This window comes from Mustelus asterias, unplaced genomic scaffold, assembly GCF_964213995.1.
Source record: "Mustelus asterias unplaced genomic scaffold, sMusAst1.hap1.1 HAP1_SCAFFOLD_152, whole genome shotgun sequence".
Taxonomy (NCBI): Eukaryota; Metazoa; Chordata; class Chondrichthyes; order Carcharhiniformes; family Triakidae; genus Mustelus; species Mustelus asterias.
Window position 1 is genome coordinate 119,347 of NW_027590173.1, and position 10,683 is coordinate 130,029.

General features: G+C 43.5%; 1 non-coding gene across 1 annotated transcript; it reads right to left on the bottom strand.

Moving 5' to 3' along the window:
* Positions 1-5,432: 5,432 nt before the first annotated feature.
* Positions 5,433-5,523, bottom strand: trnar-ucu (transfer RNA arginine (anticodon UCU)). Its single transcript is given in 2 exon segments — positions 5,433-5,468; positions 5,487-5,523. It is a non-coding gene; the product is annotated as a tRNA-Arg (tRNA).
* Between the last annotated feature and the right edge of the window lie 5,160 nt (positions 5,524-10,683).

Below are 10,683 nucleotides of genomic sequence, written 5' to 3' on the forward strand. Positions count from 1 at the left end.
ATCCCCAGGGCCTGATGCTCTGCACCCCAGAGTACTGAAGGACGTGGCCCTGGAAATAGTGGATGCATTGGTGATCATGTCCTGTTTTGTATCGACTCTGGAAGAGTTCCAATGGATTGGAGGTTCGCTAATTTAATTCCCCATCCCCATATGGGAATTTCTGACGTCGTGGAATAGAAAGCTCAAAAGTTCAGCATTTGCACAGTGATTACATTTCAATCAATACTTTATTATCAGTGAACTGTTTTGGGACGTCCTGTCGTTCTGAAAGGAGCTAAAGAATTTCCAGTGGACCTCCGAAAGGACACAGAAAGGTTCGTGGAATTGGATGACATGTGGCAGATGAAGAATAAAGTGATTCATTTTGCTGGGAAGAACACAAAGAGGCAACATAAAATAAAGGGTATAATTCCAAAAGAGGATGCAGGAACAGCGGGAATATTGTGGACATGTGCATAAATCATTGAAGGTGACAGGACAGTTTTTAAGAGCCGTTAATGAAGCTTAAATTATCATTGGCTTTCTAACTGAAAGCAAGAAGTGAATACAAAATTGCAGTGAACAAATTGCAGATGTACTATTAGATAGCACATTTACTCTTCTTCGCCTTGCCCCTCGCCTGAGGTGTGGTAATCATTAAGCTAAATCTTCACCAGTCAGCTCTCCCTGTTGAGAGGGGCACAGAGGATGGTCATTTGGGACGAAGCTGACTTTACCTGGGTCATCTTCAGTAAGAAGTCTCACAACACCAGGTAAAGTCCAACAGGTTTATTTGGAATTTATTGAGTCAACTCACCTGTTGAAGGAGCAGCGCTCCGACTGCTCATGATTCCAAATAAACCTGATGGACTTGAACCTGGTGTTGTCAGACTTCTCAATACGCCCACCCCAGTCCAATGCCGGCATCGCCACATCAGGGTCATAGTTAAACTGCGTTTTTCATTATCTGCTGCTGGGTGGGGGTTGGGATCTTTCTCATTTTGTCTGTGGAATTGTGCGTGCACAAGCGATTTGTTCTGACCGTCAGCTCCCGGAACTGTAAATTAGTTGGAATTCATTCTGTATTTGCAAGCTCCGGGATTGTAAACGAGTTGATGTATCTCCTCAGTTTGAATCTCCGATATTTTTTTTCAGCGTCGCTGACTGGGCCAACATTTTCTTTTGTGTTCATTCATGGGGCTTGGGCGTCACTGGCTGGCCAGCATTTATTGCCCAATCACAGTTGCCCGAGTGCAGTTGAGACTCAAACACATTGCTGTGGCTCTGGAGTCACATAGAGGCCAGACTGGGCAAGAATCTTGTTCCCTGAAGTTCCCTGGTGAACTAAATGGATATTCCGATAATCGAGAATGCATGAAAGCATAAATAGATTCTTGATTGCAGATATTTTGCATTGAATTCAAATTCCACCAGTTGCCATGGCGGGATGTGAGCACGGATCCAAACAGAAATTAGTTGAGTTTCGGGATCAATATTCCAGCGATAATACCACAAAGACATCACCTCCAAATTTCCCTCCAACTGAGTGGCTTGTTCGGCCACCTTTGAGGGCAGCTCAGAGTCAACCACATTGCTGTTGGTCGGGAGTCACATACAGGCCAGACAAGGTAAGAATTCCTTCCCTAAAGAGCATCAGTTTATCAGTTGTTGTTTCTTTTTCTACGACAATCGATTCAAGGTAATTAATGGCAGACATTTTTATTGATGTCGAATTTCACTATCTGCCGTGGCGGTGGATGTGTGAGTGTTTATATGAGTGTGCGTGTGAGAGAGAGATTAACTCATTTTCATTCTACTTGTGAGTGTGGATCAATCCCCTATATTCCTTCACAAACACTGTGATCCCTTTGCACCGATGAATTCTTATTAAAAAAATACTTGTACCCTTGAGACCCTGATGGGCGGATGGGAGGTCTGGTGAGGTTTGAAGACAATGCCGCAGGGCGCTGAGTGTAAAACAGCTGATTTTAAAGCTTGTGTGGAGGAAAGTGAAGAGTGAACTTGTCTGTGAGAAGATCACAGAAAAGCTGTTTCTGGAGCTGCGTCCAAGAGACAAGTCTTGGTTGTCAGTCAATGACCTCCTGTAATGAAGGCACAAAATCAGAACAAGGAAATGCTGGAAATGTTCTGCAGCTCGGAAAGCAGCTGTGGAGAGATATTCATGTCACCAGGATGTAACTCTCCAATTGAATACTTCATGTTGCTTAGATCTGACCCTCTCAACACCTTCATGTAAGGAACAGGTAGGGCGGGAATTGGGTCTTTGTTGATTTGGGCAAACAGAACAATGCAGCAATGAGAAGCTGCTCACCGCCCGGCGGCTTGGGGAAGGATGGGACTCAGATACGAGTCTCTGGCTGGATTGACAAATGGAAAAAACACATCGAGTTTTAAATGTAAGAACAATAATCGATTTGTGCAGAGTTTTTACGCTCGTTCCAGTGCAGGCAGGATGGCCGAGCGGTCTAAGGCGCTGCGTTTAGATCGCAGTCTCCTCTGGAGACGTCTGTTAAAATCCCACTCCTGACAATGATTATTCCGTCGCGAGGCACCTTCGAAAGCCAAGGCATCTCTCACCTGGCTGCACATGGCTGCACATGGGCCGCAGATGCAGAGAAACAACGACGACCTGCAAGGTCCACTGCATCCTAACTTGGAAATATATCCCCTTTGCTGTGGCCAGCTCACAATCCTGGAACTTTATCTCGAACAGCAGTGTATGTGCACATACGCCACATGGACTGCAGTGGCTCAAGAATGAGTTCATTGCCAAATACAGAGACGTATTTAAATTGAACAATAAATGCTTCCCAGGCCAGTGACACACATATCCCGTATAAATGAAGTATTAAAAAATAATCAACTTTAGAACAGGAAATTATGTGTGTGAATCAAATCCTGAACACGGCTACTTTTATACCAGATGTGTGTCTGAAAACAGTAAATGGAACCAGCTCACGATAAACCGCTCAATGTTTAGCGCAAGAGTTTCACTGAGTGATGTGTGCGATTCCCTCTGATGTGCATGTTCAATGTCGGGAAAGGCAGATTTGCAATGAAGAACAAAGAACAGTACAGCACAGGAAACAGGCCCTTCGGCCCTCCAAGCCTGTGCCGCTCCTTGGTCCAACTAGACCAATCGTTTGTATCCCTCCATTCACAGGCTGCTCATGTGACTATGAAGGTAAGTCTTAAACGATGTCAGCGTGCCTGCCTCCACCACCCTACTTGGCAGCGCATTCCAGGCGCCCACCACCCTCTGTGTAAAAAACGTCCCTCTGATATCTGAGTTATACTTCGCCCCTCTCACCTTGAGCCCGTGACCCCTCGTGATCGTCACCTCCGACCTGGGAAAAAGCTTCCCACTATTCACCCTATCTATACCCTTCATAATCTTGCACACCTCGATTAGATCTCCCCTCATTCTCCGTCTTTCCAGGGAGAACAACCCCAGTTTACCCAATCTCTCCTCATAGCTAAGACCCTCCATACCAGGCAACATCCTGGTAAACCTTCTCTGCACTCTCTCTAATGCCTCCACGTCCTTCTGGTAGTGCGGCGACCAGAACTTGACGCAGTACTCCAAATGTGGCCTAACCAGCGTTCTATACAGCTGCAACATCAGACTCCAGCTTTTATACACTATACCCCGTCCTATTAAGGCAAGCATACCATATACCTTCTTCACCACCTTCTCCACCTGTGTTGCCACCTTCAAGGATTTGTGGACTTGCACACCTAGGTCCCTCTGTGTTTCTATACTCCTGATGACTCTGCCATTTATTGTATAACTCCTCCCTACATAATTTCTTCCAAAATGCATCACTTCACATTTATCCGGATTAAACTCCATCTGCCACCTTTCCGCCCAATTTTCCAGCCTATCTATATCCTGCTGTATTGCCCGACAATGCTCTTCGCTATCCGCAAGTCCAGCCATCTTCGTGTCATCCGCAAACTTGCTGATTACACCAGTTACACCTTCTTCCAAATTATTTATAGATATCACAAATAGCAGAGGCCCCAGTTGACTGGGAATTCGGTGCAGTCTCGATCGGCCACTGTGAGATTCAATTATTTTCTTTCATGAATCTATCCGAGATCCCATAGCATCTGGGGAGAGAGAAACAGTCGTTCCCGTGAAAGGTCTGCATCTGAAATGTGAACGACCTCTATTTTCTCAGATACGTTCCAGATCTGGCAGTATCTCTTTTTTCACAAACACCACCAGATCTGGAGCTTATTTCCAGCATTCTGCTGTACCAGGAGTAGCAGTATCAGGCTCTGCAGCTGCGTTGGTTAAAGCGCCTGTCTCGTCACAGGCAGACCCTGGTTTCACGGACACGAGCAGTGCCTTGATTACTTTCACGTGATCTTTCAAGTGTTCATTGCAATTACTCAAGTTACAATGTCCCTTTCGTGCTCGTCAATATTGTCTTTCCCTTTAATTGGATGATCTACAAAGTTGAAACAAACACAGATTTCGCGACTCCCCACGAATATCTCGACTGTTTATTTACACGATTCAGTTATTTTCATCATTTTGCAGTAAAACAAAATCCCCAATAAACCCAATGCTGTAAATTCTACAAAGACAGTTTTCCTTTTTTTTCCCTCAGGGAATTTCTAACACAGTCAAATGGCCTTAGAATCACACAATCCCGACAGTGCTGAAAGGGACCATTCTGCCCATCGGGCCTGTACCCAATCTCCGACAGAGAATCGCACGCAGGATCTTTCCACCCCGCTAATCTACCGATACAAACACTTTGGGGAATCTAGCATGCCCAATCCACCCAACCTGCTCATCTTTTGACTGTGGAAGGAAACCGGAGCACTCGGTTTCCTGGGATACCTTGCCTGGGTGAATGCAGCGTGAACAGCACTACAGTGTGGCACCATCCAGGACAAACGCATTCCACTTCATTCGCTCCCCATGCATAAAAATTCACTCCGTCCACGACCAACACACAACGGCAGCAGTGTGCACCATCTACAAGATGCACTGCAGCAACTCAGCAAGGCTCCTTTGCCAGCACCTTCTCAAACCCACGACCACGACAGCCGAGAAGGACAAGCGCAGCAGACACATCAGAATAATACCACCAGGTTGCAAGGCACTGATATTTAGCTATTGATTGTAGTTATTGAGAAGTTGTTGTTGTTCCGTGTGTGTTCTTTAATCTTCTTTATCTTCCCAAGCGTAATATCTAATTGAAAAAAAATACTATTGCTAACCCAACCAGCGAATGTTGTGTCAAACTTTAAGAAAGCACCCTGGCGTTTGCGATTTCTTCTCGAGTCAGTGGTTTCTATGGGAGCTGAGTAAACAGGAACAGCATGGAGAGATGGCAGAGCAGGAAATGTCGGTGCCAAAGCTAAATCATATCAATGTAGGAGCAAACTGCTTGTTACTGATCTGATCCAAAATCCGACTCTGATGGGATTCTAACCCACAACCTTCGAATCGCTAACGTGCCATCATTTAGAAGTCCAATGCGCTATCCATTGCGCCACAGAGTCACGTGCCAGAAATTCACTTTTCAGGTCCATACATGGATTCTTGACAATGTCGAAACGACTGGTCAGTTCAAAACTCTCGTAGTTAAAATGTCAAGTACTGTTCGAGGAACTTCATTGATTGCAAGTCATGTTGGGGCATCTTATGTCTGCTTTTTTTATACTTTTCCAATTTAATCAAATCAAGTCCAATTCAGAGTCTCAACAAGTTGAGACATTTCCGATCCAGGCTGGCAAGACAGGGCAAGCGACCATTTACCCTGTCCTGGGCCTGATCTACATGAGCCAAGCTGATTGGAGGAGGGAAAGCAATTCCTCCTCCAAGACTTGATCTCATTTGCATCTTAGCCAAAATGCCGAGATAGTGCTTTTAAAAATTTCTTCATATGAAACATATGAAGCTTCAATGTAACCTAATGACCCCAACCAAGTGCAGCATCCAATCCATACTACACTTGATCTTTTAACGCGCCACAGAGCCACGTGCGAGAACTTTACTTGACTTGTCCTCATATGGATTTTTGACAATGTGGAAATTATTGATAAATTCAATAATCTCGTAGTTAAAACGTCAAGGACTGTTAAGAGGGACTTCATTGATTGCAAGTCATGTTGGGGCATCTTATGTCTGTTAAAACGGCTGTGGAAATACAAACCTTTGTGTCCTTTATACAGGAAATCTGTCCATCACAGAATGATCCTCCCTGTCTCTCCTTCTCATTCTCCTGTCCAGCTTGGAGATTAATCTCGCGGGTTTGATAGTCGGCAGACACATTCTACTCTATCTGTCACAGGACTGATCAGAACCTGTTCCCTGTTCCAGGGAAACACCTGCACAGAACACAACGCAAAGCTGGAAGCTGGAAATCTGAAACAAAAACATAAAATGCTGGAAATGCTCACCAGGTGAGGCAACATTTTTGACAAATGGAGATTTCCATAAAATCAGCTCCTGAAGCAGAGCACAGCTGCACAGTTTAAAGTTTCTTTTCATCAACAATGGATGCTCCATTCTATGATTTTGAACAATTCAAATTGATAATCTGCATTGTTCTTCTCGTCACCAGAGCCTGAAAACCACTTCAGGCATTGATGTGACCCTTGGATTTTAAACTTGCAAATCCAATCACTATCTTATTAAAGCTACTATTGATACTGTATCCAACACCCGCTCAGTTCTTTGTGAAAGAGAAGGAAAATTGAAAATATATTTGAATAACTTTCCTTTGACGAAATTTGTACAGAAGCATAAAGGCGGGAATCACACCCAACACTTCATGAAACTCACCCGCAAAACATTGAAAGGTGACAGTGTTTATTCAAGGGATGGTTCTATTTATTCATTCATTATTAATGGAGAATAGAAAAGTTGGAACAGTGTGCAATGTGGGCAATATAACTGAACAAAGTGAAACACAATGGGTACTGGGCAGGATAAGCCTACCATGGGCAATATACAAAGTGAAGTGCGACATTGACTGAGTTGTCAGATGGAGTGAAGGTACTTAGGAAAGTAGGTGTGCTAAATGTTTAATGATCACCGTACAAGTAGATGTGAAATGCAGACTTCAGGCTGGATATTCAGTGGGTTCTGAGATGTGTGGAGAGACTGCGGTATCTTGGCGTGATAAAGGTGCAATACGGATTAGGAACGCTAAATGTTATTTATATAAAATATAAATTGTTTTATATCGTCTCTCCTTGATCTTCGGACCAAGATGTATCAATTCACACTTCCTTACATTAATTAAGTTGCATATGTCACGTGTATTCACATTCCACCAGCCTGTCCATATCTTCTTGGAGTTTAAGAGCCGTGGGGTTATGCTGCAACTGTACAGGACCTTGGTGAGACCACATTTGGAATATTGTGTGCAGTTCTGGTCACCTCACTATAAGAAGGATGTGGAAGCGCTGGAAAGAGTGCAGAGGAGATTGACAAGGATGCTGCCTGGTTTGGAGGGTAGGTCTTATGAGGAAAGGTTGAGGGAGCTAGGGCTGTTCTCTCTGGAGCGGAGGAGGCTGAGGGGAGATTTAATAGAGGTTTATAAAATCATGAAGGGAATAGATAGAGTGAACGTTCAAAGACTATTTCCTCGGGTGGATGGAGCTATTACAAGGGGGCATAACTATCGGGTTCGTGGTGGGAGATATAGGAAGGATATCAGAGGTAGGTTATTTACGCAGAGAGTGGTTGGGGTGTGGAATGGAATGCCTGCAGTGATAGTGGAGTCAGACACTTTAGGAACATTTAAGCCGTTATTGGACAGGCACATAGAGCACACCAGGATGATAGGGAGTGGGATAGCTTGATCTTGGTTTCAGATAAAGCTCGGCACAACATCGTGGGCCGAAGGGCCTGTTCTGTGCTGTACTGTTCTATGTTCCATGTTCTTGAAGATTATCAACATCCTTCTCACTAAAGTTCATAACCTTTTCAAGTTTTGCACCACTAGTAAATTTTGAGATTGAAACCTGTACACCCAGATATAGGTCAATAATATTTGTCAAGAAATGCAAGTTTCTCTCTATATACTACCCCAATTATAAATAGATAAAACTTTGTGTAATATATGCTTTAATAGGTTTGTACTAATAATTAAACCGTTGCATAATGAAATTCTAACAATGCTAAACAACAATGATTCAAAATGCCACTTGGTTGAAAAGAAAATGCCGACTGGTGCTAATACTTTCACTTCAAAATACTTAAAAAGCATAGCCTTGCTGATTTATCGGTATTTAATGACGAATACAGAGGAAAGCAGCATACTGGTAGATTTCGAATTGATATGGCCAACACATTTAGTATTCCGAAACTCCTCCGTCCCAGGTTCAATATACTGTGAACATTTCCTGTCTGGTTTTTCCCTCTCTGCTGTCGAAAGTTCACTCTACCAGAGTGTGCTGACATCTATTGGGCGCAATACAGACCTGCAATGCGGAAATAAAATCACATTAACTATCGCTTTTGCAGAGACAGATCAAACAGGAATTAATGATTGGATGACAGCCTTGAATCCCATGGAGAATTCAATATTAATGTACTTTCCCATGTAGTCAATATAACTTGCAATTTGCTATTACCTGGAGCAGTTGAGTCGACTGGCACCAATGTACTAAAGGGGAACCGAGGTAATGAGACGATGGAGAATGAATTTCAGAGATAAGCAGATGCTGTTATATTGAAGATTTTGAGTAGAGGATCGTATGGAATCATGTACTAATTAGAACAAAAGGGCCGGTTCCAATTAGGTATTTTCTGGGTAGAATGTGTACAGATTTGCCAAATCTCTCACATAGGTTTATAATGAATATCACACACATATGTCGCACCAGAGACAGAGCGATACAGAATGAGTCCTACACTCATACATACAGAATCTCAGAATGCATACAACAAAGAAAGGGAGACCATTCGGCCCTTTGTCTGTGTGCTGGTATGTACAAGAACGACTCAGCTCTTCCCTTTCCCAGTCCTTGCCTCATATCCCTGAAAATCCTTTCACTTCAAGTGCTGAACCCTTTCCCCTTTGACAGCCCTGATTTGATGCTGCCTCTGCCACAGTCTCGGGCAGTGCAATCCAGGTCCTAATCACTCAGCGCTTTAAATACCACCCTTCCCTCCTTTGCCAATTGGAACAATTTTTTTCTTATTTTCTCTCCTTAGGCTGCACCCACAAACCCACCACCTCTACCACCTCGAAGGACAGCGGCAGCAGATACATGCGAGCACCAGCACTGCAATCTTTCCCATCTCCACCATCCCCCGCCTCCACACACCCCGCCCCCCCCCCTCGCCCCCGCCCCAAACCGGCGTCTAACCCACTCACCGTCCTGACATGGAAATACATCGCGGCTCCTTCACTGCTGTAGTGGCAAAATCCTGAAAGACTGTTTGGCTAACAGCACTGGGGCTCTACCGACACCTCAGGGGCTGCAGCAGTTCAAGAAAACTACAAACCACCACCTGCTTAAGGTCAGTTAGTGATTGGCAATGAATGCTGGCCTAGTCAGTGATGCCCACCTCTCAAAATGAATGAATAAATAAAAACTCGCAATTACAACCGGAGACAGACAGATACAGAACACATCTCACTCACATGCATGCATTGGATAGAATATGAATCCCCAATCACATTCGCGAACAGAGGGTAAAACACAGTTGAAATTGGGCGATCGTTTTTAAGTTGCAGTACATGTGAGTGAGAACTATTTTCTCATCTATCAATCTTTGGTATTTCAGTATGAATTTCGGATTAATTAAACAACCTGCAGTCTCTGGGACTATTTATGAATTTGGATTAATTCCAAATAACTTTCCAGCAGAGAAACAGACCACTGATGTGGTAGGTTTTAAGCAAACAATGTGTGTGAGTTTCAGCCCAGCAGTAAATCTCTGTCAGTGTGAACACAATTGTGAAAGATAATGTATCTTTCAATCTGATACTGGATTGCTATGCAAGTTTCACCCAGGTTGTTCGCATTGATTAGATCTGTGACACTCAGCCTGATTCAGAGTAAGAATTTTGACATGCATGTAAAATGAAGTCCAGTCTGGAATTGGGAGAGTGTCTTCCACCTGGCACAGTGCAAGTGAGGATTTAGTGTTAGTTTATAACTTATAGTTCAGTTCGTAGCCATCAAATTGATTTTGTAACTTTTAGTTTCATAAGCAGGGTAAGTTTTCAACTGGCATTTGTGTTTGTATACCAGCTTTCAGAATATCCGAATCTGAGAATGCATTTGAGATTTGAATGTGTACCTAATGTATGTGAGGGCAGACTGTGGGGATTATTGCGACCACATTTAAACCCCTGATTTGGTGATATGACTGGTATTTAACTCGAATCTCAGAGTACATTATTAAGGTTGTGTAAGTTTTAACAGAAAACCATCTGTCAGTTTTATCTGATATTTAATTTGGAGCTGAGGCTGCGCTATTGTGGGATTGACGCAGCGATGATCTGATAATGGATGAGAATTTGGACTGGGATTGATGAATCCCCCTGTTAGTTGTACTGAGTTTGTTTTGATTTCTTATTGTCTCATGTCGTATTCTGCTGTGAAAATTCCAGTTTCTTGCATGCTGGTTCGACAAAGAATACCGTTCATGGAGGAGAAATAAAGCAGTGCCGTGGATGTCGTGTTAAAAAATCTAAT